The sequence below is a fragment of the Prionailurus viverrinus genome, chromosome B1 (genome assembly GCF_022837055.1).
Source record: "Prionailurus viverrinus isolate Anna chromosome B1, UM_Priviv_1.0, whole genome shotgun sequence".
NCBI classification, from domain to species: Eukaryota; Metazoa; Chordata; class Mammalia; order Carnivora; family Felidae; genus Prionailurus; species Prionailurus viverrinus.
Genome location: NC_062564.1, coordinates 146,978,941 through 147,004,323, shown reverse-complemented (window position 1 = coordinate 147,004,323; position 25,383 = coordinate 146,978,941). Strand labels below are relative to the sequence as shown.

Below are 25,383 nucleotides of genomic sequence, written 5' to 3'. Positions count from 1 at the left end.
GTTGTGCTTAAAAGCTTAATCTTATCATTGGCAACAAATACTGCCAAAAGTTTTCCTTAAAGTGACAAGCTCATTTCCATCATTTCTGATGAGAACATTTGCCAAATACCCAAGTTTGGTAAGTGTACTGTGTCCATCAGTTATATTTTCTAGTAAAAATGGCATTTCGTGAAAATAAGAATGGCTAATTCTCCTCACATCTCAAAAAACAACAACAACAACAACAACAACACAGAAGTGCTTTATGTGTACCTCCCATTTTGTCACAAACAATTATATTAAAAGGACATGTATTCAAAGGTGCAAATTTCACAAAATTAATAGTTATTGCTTTCCCCAGATTATTTCTAAGGTGAAACTGGCTTTTTTTGTTAACTGTGAGTACACAGAAGAATAAACGACACTAGTACAATTTTATGCCATTGCCTTGACTACAGTCCAACAGTTTTACCTACCACTGCTTTTGCATCATCAGTGCAAATGTCAATAGAGTAAAAGAAGCAAATAACATCTCAGTATTGTTATGAAATAGTTCTGACCTCTTTGATATCCTGAAATGGTCTCTGGGACCCTGAGGGACTATGGGCCCACTGAGAACCAGTAATATAGTAACATATACCAAATTCAATTTTTTAAAATGTAAAGAATTAGAATATAGCAAACACCTAAGACATGGGGAAGTCTTGTGATCTCCCTTACCATTCTGCTACTTACAAGTAAGTACTGAGCTATATTCTCCTGTTTGCTGATAAAAAGTTGATAATTACTATATAAAATATCAGTAATTTACATATTTATTTCACAAATCTAAAGTACTTCTAACACTAATAACTAAAATAGAAAAGAAATTAATAATCTAGAACACAATTATGCTCATGCCTACTATCTAAATGTAAGAAATATGAAAAAACCGTAAGCAATAAATTTTTAGCCATTATAACATCAGAAACTGATGATCAGAAACTGATCTTTAAAAATCACCTATCTAATAACCAGGAATAACTGCTATATTTAACCAACACATATTTAATACTGAATGTTAATCTGGGAGGAAATAATATGTTTCTCTCCAAATTTCCATTAGATTAACATAGTTTAGCATGATTTCAGATTTCTAATGCTTCAAATACAAAGACACTGAATACTCTGAAAATCTCTGTAAATATTTGAAAAATTTCACAAAATTTTGCAGTATATTAACTTTAGTCAATCAATAACAACTGTTAAAATGATAGGGAGTTAGGAAAAAAACAAGATTATATTCTTTTAGTTGTAAATTATCCTTTAAGGTAGTGGTATAAGCATAAATGTTATATTTTAAGAAGTAGACTTTTGGACACAATTTAGCCATAGCAAGTTGTGATTCAAAATTATAGCATAATAAAAACTATGTCTTCTTATCTTCAATGAAGGCCAGATGAGTCTTTTTAAATTTTTGTTTATTTTTGAGAAAGAGAGAGAGAGAGAGAGAGTGTGTGTGTGTGTGTGTGTGTGTGTGTGTGTGAGTAGGGGAGGGGCAGAGAGCGAGTGAGACACAGAATCTGAAGCAGGCTCCAGGCTCTGAACTGTCAACACACAGCTCAATACGCGGCTCAAACTCATGGACCGTGAGATCATGACCTGAACCGAAAGTGGGATGCCCAAGCAACTGAGCCACCCAGACACCACCCTCCCCAGAAAAGTCTTTTTAAAGAAAAAGTTGTTTCCTAGTGAAATTTTCTGTTAAAATATCTACAACTTTCCAATCCAATGGGAGAAGACAAAAGAAAAACAAGGAAATGAACATGGAAAAATGAACATAGGTAAAATAAACAAATGAAAAATTAAATAATATTTCAGACTAGAATTTTAGAAAATAAAGTATCTCAAAGAGCAGTGCATGATTAAGTGCCAAATCGAAAGTATAGATCAGAGGTATTAAAACTGTTCAAAGACATACTGCTTGCAGAAAGATAAATATGAAAAGATTTTGACCAAAATAACAAATTTATCTAAGACAACAGAAAAAGGAATGTGGCACTGGTAGACAAGCATAAAACTTCTATTTTCTAGAACAGAGTATTTTACTGTAGGGAAGGTCAGAAAGTTAGCTCACAGAAGGTATTAACTTTCAATCAAAAGTGATTTTCTGACATAAAGTCCCCTATGCCACGCTGTTGCCCTAATTGAGCTCGGTGAAAATGTATTAAGAAAAATACATTTCAATCTCTTCATGACGGTATTAAGTACAGAAATATGTTTTCGGGGCATTTGGATGGCTCAGTTAGTTCAGCGACCAACTCTTGATTTTGGCTCAGGTCATGATCCCAGGGTCTTGGGACTGAGCTTGGGTTCTCTCTCCCTCCCTCTACCTCTTTCCCATGCTTGCTCTCTATATTGAGTTAAAAAAAACATTTTTTAAGAGAAATATGTTTTCTTATTGATCACAAACTTCTCCACAAAAGTTGATTTTTAAGTCCACTATTCTTACTTTGTGAAAATCTTGATAAGTTAAAATATAGATTTTTGGGGGGGAGGGGGGTGGGGGAAGATCATATGAGCAGGGGAAAGGGACAGAAGAAGAAAAGAGGTGAAACAGAGAGAGAGGGACAAGAGAATCTCAAGCAGGCTCCATGTTCAACGCAGAGCCCGACACCAGGCCTCAATCCCACACACACACACAAAAAAAAATTGTTTGTTTATCTTTTGGGAGCAAGGGAGAGAAAGCAAGCCAGGAAGTGGCAGACAGAGAGAAGGGTAGAGAAATCCCAAGCAGGATCCACACCCTCAGCACAGAGCCCAATGCCAGGCTCAAACTCACAAATGGTGAGATCATAACCTGAGCCAAAACCAAGAGTCAGATGCTCAACCAACTGAGCCACCCAGGTGCCCCTATATGTAAGATTTTTTTTAAAGGCACTGGGGAGAAAGAAAAGAATAGGAATGGAGATAGATATCCCCCCAGTTTGAGATTAATGAAGAAGAAATTAATTCAAAGGACACTGTTAGGGTCTAAAGACCTAGGTACCAACACTGGTTCAGATGCTACCTGTGCAACCTAAGCAAGTCTCTCAGCCATCTCTAGATCTTTATTCATAATGCAGTTTTTTCATAAATGTATTACATGTGACTTACTATTATATTTATTGCCTTTCTAAACTCCATGGAAAGAGGAACTTTGTTTGGCTCACTGATACATATCCACCAACTGGAACTATGCCCATCTTATTGTCAGGACTCAAATAATTCTTGAGTAAATAAAAGATGGTTTGGGGATTCTTCACCTTCAGATTCCAAAGGGCTGTAGTGTATTTGGAAAGGGGAGACGTAGTTAGAAAAAATAAATTTAAAGGTATATCTTACAGATATTGAAAAATCATACATAGGGCAACATTAAGTAACAGGTAGGGCAAAATGCTCATCATTGGCCAACAGTCTTTGTGCAGGAGATACTACTGTTTAGTTAGCAGTAGAGGAGATGCAGAAATGTGCAAAATCAACTCTACTATCTAGGAACTTATTTCTTTAATGAGAGAGCCAAAGTATGCACACAAATGAACACTATTACAGGGTAAAAAGTACAGAAGGGAATGGGAGGAGGAAAAACGCTGTAGGAAGTAGAAGAGAACTTCCTCCCTTAATACCAATTCCTCTTTCCTCAACTGGAAAGATTCTTCTACTACATTACAGAACAACTGGAGAGAGACTGACATAGGGGATGCAGTCATAAAAATACAAAAATAAATAATCCTTTATTCAAAGGTCAACTGAGTTATGAGCATATCCGGCTCTACCATGTCCTGAGCTAATTCAGATTAAAAACTAAAATGTGTTTTCCCATTGACCTTACTCATTTTTATTACATTATTTCCATAGCAAAAAAGTTCATTTTGAACCACAGCCAAGTTCTAGAACATTAAAAATGGCCTGAATAAGAAATTCACATAGGGACACCTGGGTGGCCCAGTTGGTTAAGTATCTGACTCTTGATCTCAGCTCAGGTCATAACCTAATGGTTTGTGGGTTCAAGTCCCATGTTGGCCTCTATGCTGGCAGCATGGAACCTGCTTGGGATTCTGTATTTCCCTCTCTGCTCCTTCCCTGCTTACACACACACTCTCTCTCTCAAATAAATACACTTAAAAAAATTAAAAGATAAAAGAAATTCACATAAATATTTTGAAACATTTTTTGTCATAGAATTTTTATTTACTTATTTATTTTTTAATATGAAATTTATTGTCAAATTGGTTTCCATACAACACCCAGTGCTCATCCCAACGGGTGCCCTCCTCAATACCCATCCCCTACCCTCCCTCCCTCCCACCCTTGAAACATTTTTTTAAATGAAATGTAAGATAATTTGCATGAAGAGGGGAGAGATATAAAGGAAAGGTAGGTCCTTATTAAATTTATTCTTTAAAGGAAATAACTTGTCAAAGTTATTAATATTCAAAGCATGACAATTTAAGTTATATTTAAACTATTTTGGATATATTGTTTTCACTAGCTGGATATTTTATGAAATGGTGTGTGTACATCAAGTTCTTGTCTAATATAAAGATCCATCAAAATGCAAGGGCCTTAGAAATTACCAGGTTCAATTCATTGTTACAGATGAGAAAATAGAAGCACAGGACCCTCATTTAAATAGCAGGTTTCTAAATATCTAGCACAAAGAGACCAGTTATCCAATTAACTAGTTCAATATTCTTTCCACTAGAAAATTCCATGCTGGAGTAAAAGGGTTTTTTCATTCTGCTCTCTGACTTTAAGTTCTATATTTAGGGACAAAGCTGTCACTACTTGAACATACTGTGTAATTACTGATATTAAGACAACTAACATTATATGCCCCTGAGTTATGCAACATAAAATACACAGTATCTCCGATGAAGTATTCTTGCCCCTCTGAAAACAATAATCTAATAGAGCCCTCAGAAATCATTTCTAGTTTATAAAAATTAAGGCAAAGTTAATGGAGCAAGTTAAATCATTGTTTCTCATTCTTGGCACTATTGACATTTTGGGCTGGATTATCTCTGTTGTTGGGGGCTGCCCTATATATTTCAGAATGTTTAGCAGCATCCCTGGCCTCTACCTTACTGGAGGCCAGCAGCAATTCTACCACAGGTTGTGACACCAAAAAATCTCCAGACATTGCCAAATGTCCCCTTGGAGGAAAAACAAAAACAGACAAAAAGACCCTGGGAGGTGAGAAGCTGAGAACCACAAAGTTAAGTAGTAAATAAATAAATAAATAAATAAATACAGACAGACAGACAGACAAAAGTGAAATGTGGAAAATGTTTATTGAAAAAGGCAGAGAAAGTAAAAATGAAGAACTGCTCTAAATTAAAGAGACTCCAAAGACATAACCAGCAAAATAATACAAACCTTATGAAATTTTTGTAAGTTAAGAAATCTGAGTATGAACTGGATATTACATAGTATAAAGAAATTATGGTTAAGTAAGAAAACACTCATCTTTTAGAGATGCATACTACAGTAGCCATATACAGGAATAGTTCTAGAAATGTGCCATAAAAATATTCAGGAAAACAAAGTTGTGTGGCAAATTCTTGATAACACTGAATCTGAGAAAAAGGTTTATAGTGACTTTATCATACTTGTCTCTATGCTTTTGTGCAAGTTAAAGCCTTTTGGTTTTGAAAGATTAAAGATGATGCTTTAATCAAAAGAAGTTGCTTTTGTTTAAAAAAAAATCGTTATTTAACAGTACTACTATTTATTTAGATTAACAAGGTAATCAAAATTCTTTTTTACTTTCTCATATGCAAATACTTAACAATGAAAACCAAGGTCTTTTAATAAAGGTCAGGACTTGAGGATGTCTGGGTGGCTCAGTCGGTTGAGCATCTGACTCTTGATTTCGGCTCAGGTCATGATCCCAGGGTCGTGGGATCAAGCCCCATGTCAGGCTCAGAATGGAGCCTGCTTAGGATTCTCTCTCTTTGCCCCTCTCCCCCACTCATGCTCACTCTCTCACTCTCTAAAAATAAAAATAAACAAAAACCCAAAAAACAAAAAGGTCAGCACCGAAGGAATTTGCTTATACCATTAATGGTACTCCCAGTCCTTTTATACTAAAACACAATGCCATATAAAAATTTGGAAAAGAAGAGCCATCTGGCCAAACTGTAAATATTAGCATTACATTTCAAACTAACTCCTTATCAAAACAGATAAATTATCACTGCTATATTAAAGAGAGAAGTCCATCTAGTAATAAACTGATATTTATTCCCCAGAATAAAGATATAGTATATTCTGATTAACTAGACATCAAATATACCAGTTCCATCTGATTTAACAAATATTCACCACCAATTACATACAATGTGCAAAAAGCAGTAAGGCAGCCAAAGGAGAAAGGAAATACAAAAATCATTTTATTATAATCGATGCCTTCCACAAATACACAACAGAGAAAGGCAATTCTATGTGCAAAGAAGTAACTATACCAAACAAGATTGAAAAACAGTACTAAATAGACACTAATATATCATTATATAGAGAAAGGAAAAAACAATTCTGAATGAGAATGGTTAAAAAAAAAAATAATGCTTAAGGAAGAGGAGGCCTTTCAATATTGTGCTGAGAAATTCAGAATTCATATGGTAGGTTACTGAAGGATTTAAGTATTAAGATAACCAATTTTTAAAAAGATGGTTTTGGACAGATGTGACAACAAAGACAAATCAATTAGGAACTTACTTCAATACATCAAATGAAAGACTATGTGAGGTGAGAATGGGAAAAAGAGTCACTCTCTGAGGATAAAATACTTTAAAAAATGAGAATGCTAGCAGCTCCAGAATTTGGACTTCTTGACCTTTAATACTCCCCACCCTTCTATCCCACCCCTATCCATCAATTACCACTTTTGCTGTTCTGGAAACTACCTTGCCCATTTATCATTCAATTTAAGGCTGGTAATCAGAATTTTAAGATGATAATCTACATTTCAAGAAAGATCATCTAGACCTTGATTATATTACAAATGTTTTTAGAATAACAAAGAATTCTTACACTTGCTCCAGGAAAACAAGGTATCTTCAAACCAAAACTCACCATACTTAAAATCTGAAGCTCTCTTAATCCAGTCAATGCAGAAAAATCCCTCCAAAACAATGTTTATGATAAACCTTTTACAATTTGTATGATTTTTACTTTTAGCAAATGTCAGTGTTTGATTTTTATGACCAGTTTTGTCATTTCTGACATAGACTGGGTTTAAAGACATAGATCATAACTGATACCATTTCACCTACCAAAAATAAAGGTTCATTAGAACAACTTGACTTGAGACCATCATCATGTACTGAATTACAGAATAACTCAAGCAATATTCAGAATAGGTTACATAAACTTAATTCAAAGGAATAACAGTTTCTGAATCTTGGTATTATTTACCATTACGAAAATATCTGTTGCTTATAAAAAGATACTAAAAAAGCTGCATATAATAAGGTAAATATTAAAGTTAAGAAACTAATTTCAATCTGTATAATTTTACAACAATGACTGAATAAACAGATTTATGTCTCTAAAACAAGACCAGTAAAATATATTTGTTCTTCCTAGTTCTTTGTATATAGACAAACACAGATTAATTATAGATAAAATAAGAAATACTCATTATTACCTTCATCATAATTTCTTCTCTTTTACACCTGGCCCTAAAGTCTAATAAAAATTTCTTTGATCCGTATTTTTTGTAGTCTTAAATAGGGTAAACTTCAGCTAAAATACCTCAATTCTTAAAACAGTAAAGTATTCCAAAACTAGTGTATTTGGATATAGTTTTTCTGTAGCATTAAGATAAAACCTTCAATACAATCACTGAACACTGATCTATGCATATGCTGAAATAAAATAACATAAAATAAAAACCCACTTAAAGTCCTCCTGTAAAAAAATATCAATTAATAATATGACTCATTATGGTATCAGTACCCTGAGATTCATGTAAATAAACTAAAGTGAACCTGACTAAAAATAAATTTAGCTTTCAAAAAATCTATTAAGAAAACACTGACTTATTGCTACACTGCTTCATTCATACTCATCTATCCATCTAATAAATTTTAGTTAAGATCTAGGAATACGCTAAGAATTGGTGATATAATGGTCAGCATAGCACTGGTGTCACAGAGCTAATATAAAACATGACTTTTTTTCTTAAGCTTCAAAGTACTTAACTGCCTACAACAACTCGGTATGAAATCACAATTCAATATGAAATTTTTATGAATATTACATATAAACTTTATAAACTGAACAAATATGAATGTTTAAATTAAGTAAAATTATATGGAATTCTCAAATCTAGATTTTATAAGTAGTTTTTCTACAATAGAATTAAAGTTACAGATTTTTTAAAACTTTACCCAAATTCAAAATATCAATAGTACAATGCATTTTAATTATAAGTTATTATAACCTGTCTCCGGTATTTATTATCCATCAGTCATAAAAACAGCCTTAGAATAAAATGATTCTTATGAAATGGCTTTAAAATGCATATGCAGATATACATACTCATTCTCAGATGCAAACACACACAGTCATAACCTGGTAAAATCTGAACATTCCAAGGATGTAAAGTGTAGAAACTTTATAAGGAGAGTTGTTAATAAGAGAATTAAAAATCAGATTGATATCAGACTCCCCAAATACAACTGAAGATGCTAGAAGAAAATTGTGCAATTTAAAGCTCTAAAACACAGGGGAACCTGGGTGGCTCAATCGGTTAAGCGTCCGACTTCAGCATAGGTCATGATCTCATGGTCTGTGGATTGGGGCCCCGCGTCAAACTCTCTGCTGACAACTCAGAGCCTGGAACCTGCTTTAGATTCTGTGTCTGCCTCTCTCTCTCTGTCCCTCCCCTGCTCACACTCACACGTGTGCTCTCTCTCTCAAAAATGAATAAATGCTAAAAAAGATTTTTTTTAAAGTTCTGAAGCAAAACTACTTTGAAAGTAAAATTCTAAACTGTAGAATAATTTTTTTAGATATGCAAATTGAAAGCTTTAAAATGACAAATATTTCTAACTTTAGAGAATGTATGCCTTCAACAACAAAAATGAATCCAAGAAAAGGACAGCCCTGGTAATCATTAACACTAAGCAGCTGGAAAAGAAACTAGTATAATACAACCTATCTTTATCATCTCAGGTTGGTTGTTAATAAGTGATTCCTTAAAGTCAGAAAAGTGAAAACATATTATAACATAAACATATTACTAAAATATCAATTTAAAAAATAGGAAAGCCAAGACTGAATGATATAATGCCAAAAACCTATGTTCAGCAAAGAAAGCAACTAATTAAAAGTATGGTTTAATTTAACTCAATGCCTGCTGAAAAAGAGAAATGAAACACATAGTTTTCAAAGTGGGAAGGAAACAAAATACAGAAAACTTAATAAATACGTCTAAAGATAAGGGGCAGCAGGTTGGGGTGGGATTGGGAGTGACAATAAAAGACATCTTTATAATAACCATCAATAGGAGGAAAAAGACCAAAGAACAAAACACCAAGTTAATAGAAAAGCAAGTGGGAAAGTTTCTCTTATTTGAAAAAATGACAAACAGAATAGGATTTAAAACAAAACAAAATAAAAAAACCTCAACTATATGCTATCATGAGAGCTATAATTTTTAGTCATAAGGCTAAAAACAGAAGCATGAAAAAGTAAGCCCAGTCAAAGGTGCTATTAATATCAAAGAACTCAAGGGCAAAAGCATTAAATGGAAAAAGGATATTTTATAATGATAATAGATTTAATACACCAGAGTGTGTAACAGCCAAACTTCTATGTGCCTAACAATATAACATTGAAATATATAAAGTAAAAATACTAGAAATAAAAGCAACTAGAAAATTCACACAACTTAGTGGGATACTTTCCACATAATCTATGTCAGAAAATGAGGAGAGCAAGATTATGCAAGGATATGGAGGATTCAGAAATAGAATTAATGAATTATACTTATATATCATAGTGAATACAGAACCTGGTATATCATGAACAGAGAATACAGTCTTTGAAAGCAAACAAAAGCCTGACCATACCTTAAAGAAAGGAAAAATCTCAAAAGATTAAAAAAATAATAGTAATACAGGTTACATTCTTGGTCCATAAAGCTAACAGAAACTAAAATTTAACAATAAAGGACACTTAAAAATTAAAAAGAAAAAAAAATCTCAGAATACAGACAAAATAAAAATTAAAATTGTAAGCATATTATTTCCTATGGGATTTGGCCATAACTGTCCTTATAGAAAAAATGTCGTCTTAAAAATCTTCAAAAATAAAATCCAAGTCAAAATGTATCAGTATAATTTATAATGATAATGGAAATGAAGAAATTAAGAAGAGATACAGAAGTAATTAATAAAGCCAGTAACTGCTTCTTAGGTAGGTCTAGCATAAAAGAGACAAGCCTTTGGCAATTCAATTATAGAAAATAATAGGGGAAAAAAAACATGAGTCATTAGAATCGGAAAACTAATAAAAACTATAAATCAAGAAACATGAAAATCTAAACAAAATGGATGGTTTTCTAGGAAAAGGAATAATCAAAACTAACTCAAGAAAAGGTAGAAACATAATAGAATATATCAACAGAAGATATCTTAAAGGTAGTCATAGATCTACCCTTTAGATGGAACAGAGCATTATGATATTATTTACAAAGCCCAGGAAAGAGATGGGAAAACTCCCTAGCTCATAAGCATAAAAACTCTAGTAGCAAACCTGAGCAGGAATAGCAAAATAACTAAACAAAACAAAAACTTAATGAAACACATCATTAGTAAATTAAATTCAGCAGTTGTGTCATACAACACATACAAGAAAGGGTTGATAAAGAAAATACTAAGAAATACAACTCACTTTAAGTACAGAAATAGTGATCTTCCCCTGCCTACAATGCTTTTTCTTCATGTCTTAATTCATACTTTACCTTCTCAGATTGTACTACCAAAGAAAGTACCAGCGTCATCTCTCTACCACACCACTATCCGTATTTTCTGCACAGTACCATCACAGCCTAAAATTATCTTATTCTTGGATATCTGTTAATTAGTTCTCTTCTCCAATTAAAGAAAGACAAGAACCATTCAGATTTAGCACTATCAACAGTGTGTGCCAAAGTTCCTGGTATAATGCAATATCCAAATAAATACTTGCTCAGTAACAGTTAAAAATTGAAAACATCATAACCAGTAGGTAGATGTATCAATGTAATGCACTACATTAAAATTTAGAAGTGAAAAGAATATATAGCATCTCAACAAGAACACATAATAACACACGATATTCATTACCATGAAAATACTTGTTAAGTCAAGAAGGAAACTTTTGTTCCTGATAACATGCTCTACCAGAAATGTCAGCCACATATAAATGTAAAAGTTTAAAAATTGGAAAGGATTCAATCAGGAAAGATGCCCAAATCAGAGCTAGTAGTAAACAGATCTGGAAACCTAACCAATGCAATATGACCAGAAAAAAACAAAATAAACAAAAAATCCCCTAAACACATACAATACTGAAAAAAAGGAAACAACAAAATGCCATCATTTGCAGAAAATATAATCATCCTTCTGGAAATTTCAAGAGAATCCATTGAAAACTAAGTACTTGGTAAGGTGAACACACAAAAATCAATAGATTTCCTACATATTAGCAATAACCAATTGAAAAACAACATGTAAACTGGAAGAAAAGATGTAATTCACAATAACAACAAAAACTACCTAGGAATAAACCTAACAAGAAAAGTCTAAGACCTATATCAAAAAACCATAAAACTTTACTGAAGGACATAAAAGAACACCTAAAGAAATGGAGAGGCATACCATGTTCTTGGATGGGAAGATTCAATAGTGTAAAGATGTCAATTCTCCCCAAATTAATCTGTAAATTCAATGCACTTCCAATCAAAATCCCAAAGGGATTTTTAATGGAACTTGACATGTTGATTCTAAAGTTCATCTGGAAGAGAAAATACACAGAAATTGCCAAAAATTTTTTGAAAAAGACAATGGGCAGGGATTCCCTATCAGGCGTTAAATGTAAAATGAAATTAATTAAAACAATGGAGTATTAAATCCAGAACACACATATTTTGGACTTTTAAATATGATAGAAGTGGTATCTCAAGTCAGTGGGGGTAAAAGATATATTGTTCAATAAATTATTTGGGGAAAATGGTTAGGAAACTGGTAAAAAGTTAGGTCCCTATCACAGAATGAAAAAAAAAATATATATATATATCAGATTATATTATATATAATAATTCTAGATTTTACTTATATATCAGATTATATTATATATATGTATAATTCCAGATAATATATATATATTATTCCAGATGAATTAAAATCTACTACGAACATAAATAAAACTAAAGAAGTCACAGAAAAAATATATGAGACTAAAACTAATATAAGAAGGCTTTTCTGGAAAGACACAAAACCGAGAAGCTAGGAAAGAAAAGAGTGATAGATTTTGACACCATAAAAATGAAAAATCTAAAGATTCCATAGACATGTGACAGATTGAGAAAGTATTATAAAATATGATGTATATATTATAAACAGAATTATAAAGAAATCCTAAAATCTCAGTAAGAAAATGACAAATCCCACAATGGGCAAAACGGTGTAAGTAGGCAATTTATGGCAGAAATAACAATCAGTAAATATGCAAAATTTCACTGGGATTCAGGTAAATGAAAATTAAAATGAGGCAATTTTCATCCACTGACAGATAATGTCTAATGTTTTACAGGATAATTTGGCAGAATGTATAATCAACATTTAAAAATGTGATTTTCCTTTTAAGAATTTAGTTTACAGAAATACTTGTACATGTAAAAAACATGTACAAGGATGTTCATCACAGTATTGACTATAACAGAAAACAACTATAAGTAATCCACATGCCAATCAACAGAACGATTAATTTAGTTGCAGAATAAAGCAGATCTAGATATAAAGTCCTATACTACAACTATCTAATGCACATTTCCTGCTCGTTCTGTCCCTTCACTTTTCATCTTTTTACCTTTTAACTAATTACCTTCATTAAACCTATCAATAGTGACATTTTCCCCCAATTTGTTTATTATCTTTTGAATATCAGTTGCTTAGGCAAGGACCCTATTTTTTTTCCTTGCTAGTTTTAAACAGTAAATACTTGGGGCGCCTGGGTGGCGCAGTCGGTTAAGCCTCCGACTTCAGCCAGGTCACGATCTCGCGGTCCATGAGTTCGAGCCCCGCGTCGGCTCTGGGCTGATGGCTCAGAGCCTGGAGCCTGTTTCCGATTCTGTGTCTCCCTCTCTCTCTGCCCCTCCCCCGTTCATGCTCTGTCTCTCTCTGTCCCAAAAATAAATAAACGTTGAAAAAAAATAAAAAATAAAAAAATAAACAGTAAATACTTAAAAACATGTACCGAATGAATATATGGTTATCAATCCAGAAAGATACCCAAATTACACTAAGTGAAAAATGTAAGCCACAGAAAAGCAAACATGGTATGTATCCATCTAAGTTGATTTTAAAACCAAAACATATGCATGTGTAAAATACAAACAAAAAATTTCAAGATGTAGAAACCCAAGTTATTAACAGTGGTAACTGAAGATTGAAATCAATGAGAAGAATTTTTTTACTTGATTGTACCCTTCTATCTTGCTTACCTTAAAAGAAAAAAAAGATGATGTAATTTCCTAGTATGTGATTTTGGCAAATAAGAAAAAAACTACTTCAGATCTTTAAAGAAAAATATCAGGAATAACCCAACCATCTCTACATAATTCTAACAAAAATCCCAAAAGAGCTATCATAACAATCTGTATTATTTTTAGATACAAAGAATTAACCTGATATATATAATTCATTTTTAAGTATGTACATGCAACCTAATTATGTTTAAATGAATGAAAAAAGTCAGGCATCAAAATCAAGTCATAGTAAGTTTCAGTTAAAGCAACTGCTTATTTCTCAAGAGAAGCAAAATCAGAAAAATATTATATTCTCTTCATTCTTTTCCCTCTGTATTCAATTAAGTTTTTATGAAAGTCGGGTTTACTGAAGTGTAATTCAGAATAAAAGTCACCTTTTTAGTTGTACAAATCTCTGAATTTTCACAAATACATAGTTATGTAATTACCATCACAATCACGATAAGTCTTTCTTAGCACTCAAATATTTCTCTTGCCCCTTTGTAGGCTCAATTCCTTATAACTACCCTCTGCTACTAGCAACCATGTTTCCTGTTACTTTCAGTGTTTCTTTTCCAGAATGAAATGGAATCATCCAGACTTCTAACTGAAGCTTTCACAAAATGTATAATGCCTTTGAGATTCAGTGATGCTACAGCATGCAACAGCAGTTCATTCCTTTTTAGTGCTGGATAGTACTCCATCATATGGAGGTACCACAATTTGTTAATTCACTGGCTAATGAACATTTGAGTACAAGGTTCATGTGAGCATGTTTTAACTTATCTTGGGTACATACATAAAATGGTTATGTCATATGATAACTCTATATTTAAATTTGTAAGAAACTGACAGACTTTTCCAAATGGTAATAGCTTTTTGCTTTTGTACCTGCACTGTTGGAGTTCTGGCTGCTCTGACTTCTCACTAACATTTGGTACCATCAGTTTTTTCCTTTTTTTTATTCCTCCTATTTTCCTAGGATGAAGTTACATTGTGATTTTACTCTGCAATTCCTTAATGGTTAATGATATTGAGCATCTTTCCCTCTGCTTATTCACCATTGGTGTATTTCTTCAATAAAAGATCTGTTAAGAACATTTTCCCCATTTTTTTTTGGTTGTTTCCTCATTATCGAGTTGTAAAAATTCTTACTATACTCTGAATACAAATCCTTTATCAGACACATGGTTTGCAAATACTTTCTCCAGGCTGATAGCTTATCTTTTCATTTTCTTTTCAGTATATTTTAAAGAACATAAGTTTTGAAATGTGATAAAATCCAAATTATAATTTTCTCTTTTATGTTTGCATTGTTTGTGCCTTATTTAAAAGTTTTGTTTAACCCAAGGTCACAAAGATTTTGTTATTTTCCAGAAGTTTTATTGTTCTAACTTTTATACCTAGGATTATGATCCAATTCAAGTTAATTTTTGTATAAAGTGCAAGGCATGAGTTGAAGTTCCTTCCATAAAAAGATATCTAAATGTTTCAGCACAATTCATTGAGAAGACTACATTTTCTCTATTGAGAGGAAAGGTGTCTTGGCGCCTTTGTCAAAAATCAAGTTGATCACACACAGATCTTCTCTAGACTCTATTCTGTTCTATTAATCTACATGTCTATCCTTTCATCAATATTACACTGTCTTAGTTAAGACAGTTTTATAGTTAAGTCTTGAAATCCTTCAACTATATTCTTTACAAAATTGTTTTCACTATTCTAGGGTCTTTTTCTTTATAGTTAACAGAAAATTGTCAATTTCTACTAAAAACAAAAACAAAACTAAAAAGCTCTGATAGGATTCTGAATGAGATTATGTCAAAGTCTACAGGCCATATTGGGGGGATGAGTGGGATGGAATTTACATGTTAACAGTACCGAGTCTTTCAAACCATAAATATAGTATATATGTTTTCATTTATTTAGATCACCTTCAATTTCTCTCATGAATGTTGTGTAGTTTTCAGCACATAAATAATATACATGGTTTTGTTTACCCTTTTTTTTAAGTTTTTAAAAATATTTTATTTATTTTTGAGAGACAGACAGAGACAAAGAGACAGAGCATGAGCTGGGGAGGGGCAGAGGAAGGAGACACAGAATCTGAGCTGTCAGCACAGAGCGTGTGCAGGGCTCAAACTCACCAGCCGTGAAATCATGACCTGAGACGAAGGATGCTTAAAGACTGGGCCACCCAGGCGGCTAAGTTTTGTTTATTCTTAAGTGTTGCATTTTTCTTGGTCTTATTTTGATATGTTTTAAAATTTTCATTTTTGAAATGTTCATACTTAATATACAGAATTATGAGACCTTGTTTAAACTCACTGATTAGTTCTATTATCTTTTTTGTAGGTTCCATCAGATTTTGTACATAGACGGTCATGTCATTTACCAATAAAAGATGTTTTATTTCATTCTTTCCTATATTTGTGCTGGGTTGTGGTTGTTGCTGTTGTTTTGTTTTTTTTAAGTTACCTGACTAGGATCTCCAGTACTGTGTTGAGTAGGAATGATAAGATGGACATCTCTGCCTTGTTCTCAATCTTAGGGGAAAAGTATTCAATCTCACCATTCAGTATGATGACATAAGCTGTAGATTTTTTATAAATTCACTTTATCAGAACTAAGAAAGTTCTCTTAATATTCCTAGTTTACTGACAATGTTTTTTTTTATTAACGCAAGTTTAATTTTATCAAACTCTTTTTCTGTATCTGTTGAGATTGTAAAATGATTTTTCTTCTTGAATGTGTTAATATAGTGAATTACATTGATTGGCTAGCAAATGCTAAATGAATTTTGCATATACACACCATCTGTTCATGTTGTATAAACTTGTTTATATATTGCTAGATTCTATTTGCTAATATTTTATTAGGATTTTGCATCTAGGGTCATAATACATATTGGTCTATAATTTTATTTTTTTATAATGTCTGCTTAGGGAGGTATTGGGATGTAATCATTCATCATCTATTTTCTGGAAAAGCTAGTATAGAAGTGGAATTATTTCTTCCTTTAATGTTTCAAAAAATTCACAGATGAAGCCATTTGGACATGAAGTTTTCTTTGCTGGAAGGTTTTTAATTAGAAATATTTCTCTCTTAGATAATATTCAGGTTATGCATTCTTGAGTGAAACCTGATAGTCTGTTTTCCACAGAATTTGTCCATTTCACCTGAGTTAAATTGGGTGGCAAAGTTATTCATAATAGTCCCTTTTAATTAACTTTTCAATGTATAAGGGTGGGATTTGTGGTAATGTCCCTTTTTTCAACTGCTGATATGGGTAACCTGTGTGTCTGTCTGTCTGTCTTGCTTCCTTCCCAATCAGTGTTGATTAAAGCTTTATCATAATGATCCTTTCAAAGAACCAAACTCAGTTTTACTTTCATTGTTTTTGGTTTTAATTTCATTGATTTCCATTTTTATCTTTATTATTATCTTTATACTGCTTGCCTTGATCTTATTCTTTCCATACTTCTTTTTTTAGTAAGTTTTTTTAATGTTTATTATTTTTGAGAGAGACACTGAGTGTGAGTGGGGTAGGGGTAGAGAGAGAGACAGAGACAGAGACAGAATCTACAGCAAGCTCCAGGCTCTGAGCTGTCAGCACAGAGCCTGACATGGGGCCTGGACCCACGAACCATGAGATCATGACCTGAGCCTGAGCAATGCTTAACCGACTGAGCCACCCAGGAGCCCCTTTTTATAGTTCTTAATGTAGGACTTTCAATTATTGATTTGAAAACTTTTTTAAAAAAATAAGCATTTAATATTATAAATTTCCCTCTAAGAACTGCTTTAACTGCATACCACAAACTCAGGTATACTTCACTCAATTCAAAATATCTTCTCATTCTTTATGTGGCCTCTCCTTTGACCCATGCATTATTTTTAAGATGTGCTGTTTAATTTCCATATATTTGGGGATTTTCCAGAAGTCTATTTTTTATTTTAAGCTTAATTCCATTATGGTCAAAGAACCTTTTTAACCAAAATAAAAATATTTTTGAAGTTCACAGAAATAAAGTTAATGTAAAGATAACTGACAAAAGGGCATAATGCACCAAAACCATATGCTTAAAAATGGTTAAAATGGTAAACTGTTATGTATATTTTACCATAAAAAAGGGCAAAATAATTGCAAATTTTGCTCTCCAAATTTTAAATCAAATTTAAGAAGGAATTTAAAAAGTAAATTAAAAAGACAGATTGCTGCTATAAATATTTCCTTTGAATTCAACAAAGAGAAAAAACATGAATGCTCCATTCCAAGAATCCCAAAATTTGAAAGGTGTAATAAAGATAACCTAGTCAAAATGAGAACCTATATTCATGGTTATATCTTGAACACTTGTATCTTTTTCTAACGCTGAAGTTTTACATTTATTAACATCTACCCACTCTAATTCTATCATTTTGTTATTCTCTATTACACCTGTACCTAACTGCATTTTAAGACCCTAAACCTTTCCACTTTCATTCAGTCTATCTGTGTTCTTATGATCATTTTTCAGTTCACAATTAAATGTGCCCATTACCTCAACTATTTTTTTTTCTTTTTTTTTCCAAGTATTTTCTAATCAGGCCCTTTTGAGCTTCTCTTCCTTGCCCAAATCATTTAAATACGATACGTCCTCTCCATTCAAACTTCAGCCTTTTTAACTAACTTATACAAACAAGGTAATGTCATCTATAAACACAAGTTTTAAATATGACCTATTCTACTGATAACTTTGAAATATTTCTCTCTCTCAAACAGACTTCTCTGCTGAGCATCAGTTCTCTATTATCTAAATTGCTAGATATTTTTTTCTGGATGTGCTATAGATACCTCAACTTACATATCTTAATCTATTATCTTTTGTTTCTCTTCCCCATCTCCAAAAAAGAGAGCTCTTCTTCCTCCAGGATTTTTTCCTCAGAGGAAAGTATAGAGCCTTGCCTTTACTATCTTCACCTTCTCATTGGCTCCACTGATCAATAAAATACCCTAGAGGAGGCAGCAAAGCAGGAGATTTCTAACAGACCCTCATTACCCATATAAACGACCGAACTTTTCTTAAACTTCATATATATTATGTTTAATATATATAAATTTCATATATATAATATCCAAAACTGAATCAAGCTCAAATAATAAGAGTCAGATTTCCAAGTATTCCAATTCCCTTTAAAATATAAGTCAGATCTTATCATTCTTTTGCTCAAAACTGTCCAATGGTTCCCATTTCATTTAAATCAGTGCCAAAGTCTTTATACTATCTCAAAATGGCAAAGATTATTATGTTTCAGTCACTTACATAACCCAAGCTCCAAAGAACAGGATAGGTACTCAATAAAATATTTGTTAAATGAATAATTTCCAAGGCTGGATGAAATCTAAGAGGAGAGAATTTTTTTCATCTTTTTTTTTTAAGTTTATTTATTTATTTTTAGAGAAGAGAAAGGAGGGGCAGAGAAAGGGAAAGAGAGAATCCCAAATAGGCTCCATGCTGTCAGCACAGAGCCCGACTTAGAGCTTGAACTCATGAACCATGAGATCATGATCTGAGCAGAGATCAAGAGTTGGATGCTTAACTGACTGAGCTATCCAAGTGCCCCAGAAAAGAATATTCTTGACACACCAAACGATAATGAGCACAAATAACATTAGAACACTAGATACTTGGTCACTCAAACTGTTATAAGTATATATGTACCATATTTGATAAATTTCAGTAATTACCAAAACAGATCATTGTTATTACAACAAATACTGTTCTCTACCCAACAATTTTGTTTTATCTAAGAATAGTATCTATATCTAGGATATAAATAAAGTAAATATAAAATTCACATGCCAATCTTTTCAAGGCAAAGAAAAGTAACAAGAATAAAAATGCATTCTTGGTCTTCAATTCTAAATGTTGATGTTATTATAAAGAAGACTTTTAAAACTTTTTAAAAACTACCCAGTAAATGCTTTCATTGTGGAGTCAAAAATAGCTAGATAGCGGAAAACTGAAAATCCTAAGTGTCTTAAAGGTATAGATGTCTCTGGCTTGAGATACAACCTTCATATACAGCTGTGTTAGTACTTTATCTCGCATCTTAAATTGAAGGGGAAGAGGTGCTTTGGAAAACAGTGCTAATGACCCAAAACACTGATGGAGTGTTAAAGACATTAATGTCAAAGGTATATGTGAAGAATCATAATAAAACTATTTTATAAAATGTCAGACTAGACAAGAACTAATATTTTTCACACTTTATAAAATAAGTAGACATTTAAATAGTTCCTTTAGATCTTAAAGTTTATATTTAAGTGCCTATTATACTAGATCCCTTATTTAGCACCTGACCTCAAGGACCATTTCCAAGGACTGAAATATATTAAGAGCTTTCCATAACTAAGTTTGTGGGGGGTTTTTTGTTTGTTGTTTTTGGCACAGGCAGATAAAATGCTCACAGAATTATTCAAATGGCCCCTGAAAAATCAAGTTATCGGTAAATAACTCTTATTTTGGAATAATTTCACTAGACATAAATAAAATCGCAATCATGAAAATACATGTTCAAGGGAATTCATCATAACTTGCCCTGGCTTGGTTTCTCCACTGATATCTTACTTTTTTAATTCACTGATTTTGTTATCTACTGGCAGACAGGAAGCAGTGGGCACACACAGTTTGAGTCACATAGTGTTTCCACAAAAAACTTGTCTTCATCCTAGGGAAAGAGTTATTTTGTAGTTGGTTTAAGCAAATATGATATTAAAAGATTAAAAATTAATTATCATTTGCATTATTGAAAGAATCTCATGGGGAAATTAATAGACACTGTTAAGTTAATTAATTTGGACATAAGTCTCAATTATAGATCAGTAACTCCTGGTTGGTAGGGTCCATGTCTGGGTATATGTCTACGTCATCTCGATTTCCACCAAGTTCTTTATACATCAAAGGTCATACGTAAATGCTTGTTAAATTTAAAATAAAAGCATATTTTATTTCTGCATTTAAAATGTTTGAAATAAGTTTAATATTCAATTTTCAGAAGGAGATCTATAAACATTCTCTGACTCAAATGTTCTGTTTGCTGCTTATTTAGAACTCAGGATATATTCTGAATAGCACCAACTGAGCCACCAACTCCCCACCGATCACTCTAAATTAAGCAGCTCTGAAAAAGTACTTTGATCATGTGCTGCGAATATATCCCATATACATTAAGATTTCTTGTGGTAGAAGGTGGGAAAGAAGATACTATACAAATACCATTCAAGTCTTATATTCCGATGGTGATATAGTGAATACTGTTTTACATCATGTAATGTTTATAGCAATACAGACAATTGTGCTGTAATGCAATAAATGCATCCTGACAAACCTCACATTCTGCAAACAGCACATTAAAATAACATGGCTCAGGGAAAAAGAGAACTGGGGACATTTAAAACTTATGCAACTGTAATCAAAACATTAACAAAAGCAAATAACAATTGTAATAAAAATACTGGCATGCTTGAAAAGACATATTAAGTTCCCACAAATAAGGAACTAATACAGTAAATATGTGGTAACATTTAAAAGAAGAGAATCCTGTAACAATCACTTTCAAGAGAAAACAATTAACCAAACTGAGCCAACACACAGAAATTCAGGTGAATGAGCATCTCATTAAACATATTATTTACTCTTTGACTTGATGTATTCAACTGTGTTAGTATACTTGGCATTCAGCTCCTGTTATCTAGTGATACAAAACCTAAAAATATTGGGAAAAACTGTATGAACCAATGTAACTTCAGAGTTCTACTGCCATCATTACCCTAACATTAGAGTGTATATATATTCACACATATATACACACATATATATATGTGTATGTGTGTGTATATGTGTGTGTGTGTGTGTGTGTGTGTGTGTGTGTGTGTGTATATATATAGTCTAAATCAAAACATTTTTTAAACTATCCCAGAAAAACAAGTATAAACTCGAAGTATCCTAAGCTAACTGAAACATACGGGCACTTCATATACCTACTAATTGTATATAAGCATTTGCTTTATAGAAACCTTGAACAGAGGGGTGCCTCGATGGCTCAGTCAGTTAAGTGTCTGGCTCTTGATTTCAGCTCAGGTCATGATCTCATGGTTCCTAGGAATAAGCCACAGAGCCGGTTTGGAATTCTCTCTCAAAATAAATAAACAAACACTAAAACAAATAATCCAGTGAAGAAATGGGCAGAAGACATGAATAGACACTTTCCCAAAGAAGACATCCAGATGGCCAAGACACACATGAAAAGATGCTCAATGTCACTCATCATCAGGGAAATACAAATCAAAACCACACTGAGATACCACCTCATACCGGTCAGAATGGCTAAAATGAAAAAATCAGGAAACTACAGATGCTGGCGAGAATGTGGAGAAACAGGAACCCTCTTGCACTGTTGGGAATGCAAACTGGTAAAGCCGCTCTGGAAAACAGTGTGGAGGTTCTTCAAAAAATTAAAAATAGAACTACCCTATGACCCAACAATAGCACTACTAGGAATTTACCCAAGGGATACAGGAGTGCTGATGCATAAGGGCACTTGTACCCCAATGTTTATACCAGCACTGATGAATGGATAAAGAAGATGTGGTTTATATATACAATGGAATACTACTTGGCAATGAGAGAGAATGAAATCTTGCCATTTGCAGCAACACGGATGGAACTGGAAGGAATTATGCTGAGTGAAATAAGTCAGGCAGAGAAAGACAGATATCATATGTTTTCACTCATATGTGGATCTTGAGAAACTTAACAGACTATGGGGGAAGGGGAAAAAAATAGTTACAGAGAAGGAAGGGAGGCAAACCACAAGAGACTCTTAAATACAGAGAACAAACTGAGGGTGGATCCGGGGGTGGGGGAGAGGGGAAAGTGGGTGATGGGCACTGAGGAGGGCACTTGTTGCGATGAGCCCTGGGTATTGTATGTAAGCCAATATGACAATAAATTATATTAAAAATAATAATAAAATAAAATAAAACCTTCAATGGAGTTTTACTAAAATATCACCAATTTTGTCTATCACCTAGTGTCATAATAATAAAATAATGTGAACTATCATTTAATTAGTAACAAAAATACATAAGTCTATATACTGAAACTCTTAAATTATCCAAACACATTATTTAGTTTCTCACTGCAAATGAAAAATCTCATTTGGTACATTGCAAATGTATACCAAATTAACTGAACAGCCATCAGGAATGCTTCGTTTGATAAAGAGTTAAATTATTTAAGGACAGATCTATTTGACAAACAAAACCTCAAGAATTCCTATGAAATGTGGCTGTCTACATGGCATACTGACAAAATAGCTTTAAAATATATGCATAATTTCATCAAAAATCCATATTTTTGTAAAAGAAATGGACTAACTGGAATGCTGCCAGTCACATAATTAAACACTATACCTCAAGAATAATCTGTTAGTATAAAAAAGTCTAGTATCAGAAAAAAAAGATAATTTACTTTAGTATACTACACCCTCACCCCAAGTCACAAAGATTAAACCAAAATTATAAAATGCCTTTTGTTGGATATCTGATCCCCACCACACATCCCCCAACAAAATCAAAGCCATTCTTTACTTTCAAAATAATACTAAACACATATTCTCCATGAATTACATAATAAATTAGATGAATCACAAACAAAACATTATATAAATATTAGGAATTGTGAAGATTAAACATCCTGTTTAAGGAAGGTAACCTAAAACTTGTACTATATAAAAAGATACACAAGAATTTGAAGAGTTCATCATTAAAAAACTCAGGGTGCCTGGGTGGCTCAGTGGGTTGAGCAGCCAACTTCGTTCGGCTCAGGTCATGATCTCGCGGTCCGTGAGTTTGAGCCCCACGTCGGGCTCTGTGCTGACAGCTCAGAGCCTGGAGCCTGTTTCAGATTCTGTGTCTCCCTCTCTCTCTGACCCTCCCCCGTTCATGCTCTGTCTCTGTCTCAAAAATAAATAAACGTTAAAAAAAAAATTTTTTTTTTAAATAAAAAACTTAACATGTAACTCCTCTTCCCTAGGAGCAAATTCAAGAGAAAGTGGCTGTAGCACATTTTAAAAACTCCCCAGTCTTTTCCCAAAATATCTCATTCTAGTCTTGGCTGCATTTGCCTCAAATTATGCCTCGAGATTATTACAGAAGTCATCCCCATGTCTGCCCCGGGCCCTTTCCCACAGACTGCAGAATAAATAATATAGTCTATGTGTTGGGGAGTGGGGGAGGGAGGGTATAACAGAGACAAGGAAAGTAAAAGAAAAAAACAGAAATAGAAACCCAGAAGGACAAAGAGAAGTCAGGCTCCCAGACACCTCCTGTCAAGAAGTCTTCTAGTTAACTGAAGAAAACACGGTCTCAATTTCCCATTATCTTACACAAATACCCGCATTAAGTCTACCTCTTCTAATGCCTTAACATTAACTAGAAGCATAACCCAGGAATTCAGAATTACAGTTCCCTCTCTCTGTAATTCACCAAGATTTTCAAATGGCTAGCTTCTTCTCAACATTCAGGTTTCTGCCTAGATCCATCAATTCTCAGAGTGGTATTTTCTGTGTATATGAATATCTCCTCCTCTCTGCTATAGTGTACCCCATCACCTTGGCTTTATGTTTTAATACTATTGATGACTATACATCGTATTATTTATTTTCTAGTCAAATTGTACATTGTCAGTCTTTCCAACTGACTTTCCATGAAAGTAGGAACTTCATCTTTTTCACTGCTGTAGTCTAAGCCAAGAACAGTGCACAAGAGTCAATAAACATTTGCTGAATGACTATTATACCACCAAAGATATTTAACTGTGACAAGACCTTTATTTGGGGACTCAAATACATATCTGTGCCTCCTATATTTTTTGTCTCCTTAAAAGTTTTTGACAACCCAGCGTATCTATAAAGTGTATCTTTTGCATTTAGAGGAGAACTATTGCAATGAAAATTTTTATTGGTTTAGTATGTATCCTTTTTGAAGCCAGAAAAACATCAAACACCAAAATGTTCTCATGCTGAGATTTACATATATTTTAAATCCATCATGAATTTCAGAATTCAAAAAAAGAACCACAGAAGAACTTTTGTCTCTATCTGCATTAATCATGGAATAGAATAGTTTGGATTACAAAATAAAGAGAGAAGGAACACTTTTCTCCAGATTAACTAAATATTGAAAAAATCTACCATAACAGACTATGGAATCTCCCCATCTGAGATTTTTTAGAAAGTACCAGCAATTCAAAGATCTGTCTCCATCTAGCATTGAAATAAAGAAGCAATTTTACTTCCTTGGTATTTTGGACTACATCGTCTGTGTCCCCTCAAAACTTCGTATACTGAAATCCTATCCCCCAAGATGATGGTATTAGGAGGTAGGATCTTTGGGAAGTAATTAAAATTAGATGTCATGAAGATGGAGCCCTCACAAATGAGATTAGTGCCCTTATAAGGGTCATGAGAGTACCCTCTTTGTTCTCTAACACATGAGGGTACAACAAGAAGTTGCAGTCTGCTGGGAACCTGGGTGGCTCAGTCGGTTAAACTTCCATGATCTCCCAGTTTGTATGTTTGAGCCCCACATCGGAGTC

At 33.1% G+C, this 25,383-nt stretch overlaps 1 protein-coding gene across 6 annotated transcripts in view; it reads right to left on the bottom strand.

Moving 5' to 3' along the window:
- Nucleotides 1-25,383, bottom strand: part of ANKRD17 (ankyrin repeat domain 17) — a 173,637-nt gene that overhangs the window by 92,644 nt on the left and 55,610 nt on the right. The window lies entirely within an intron of this gene.